Source organism: Arachis duranensis, chromosome 6 (assembly GCF_000817695.3).
Source record: "Arachis duranensis cultivar V14167 chromosome 6, aradu.V14167.gnm2.J7QH, whole genome shotgun sequence".
Lineage (NCBI taxonomy): Eukaryota > Viridiplantae > Streptophyta > Magnoliopsida > Fabales > Fabaceae > Arachis > Arachis duranensis.
Genome location: NC_029777.3, coordinates 11,644,756 through 11,645,347, shown reverse-complemented (window position 1 = coordinate 11,645,347; position 592 = coordinate 11,644,756).

The following is a 592-nucleotide window of genomic DNA, read 5'->3' as shown; positions in this document are numbered from 1 at the left end:
TCTATTAATTATTGAAACAAAAAAAGTAGGGAGATATATGTTTTTATTTAATCCTTTTTAGTATATTATTTAATAATATTTCTTATATCTATTAATTCCACCGACTACCTCTCACTCTGTCGCTCAAAAAAGAAAAAAAAATCCATTTACTCATAAAATAGCATATACACTATACAGACATTTTAGATATACATTTAATCATATTTCTTATAAAATCATCCATCATTAATAATAATCTATATATTATATTTATGGCATAGATATTGTCCAAGTTATTAGCACCAATGAAATTTGATGAATGCAACAAGTCAAGATCTATATGCGGTGGACGAGTTGGTAACATCAGATGCTGTCTGCTAAGATTAACATTGACATGGGTCCCTCTCTTTGGGGGACTCGTGTTTTTTTAATGCTGTCATGATTAGATTCCTTTAAACATGGATCAGCTGTTAAATTACAGTGTTAGGCGAATACTTTTAGGATTTAGTTAATACAAGTACTTAGAATATATGATAAATTTATTATTAGTAAAAAAATTTAAAATTTTTAATAAATATAAAATAAATACTTTGTTTTATTTTTTAATAAAAAA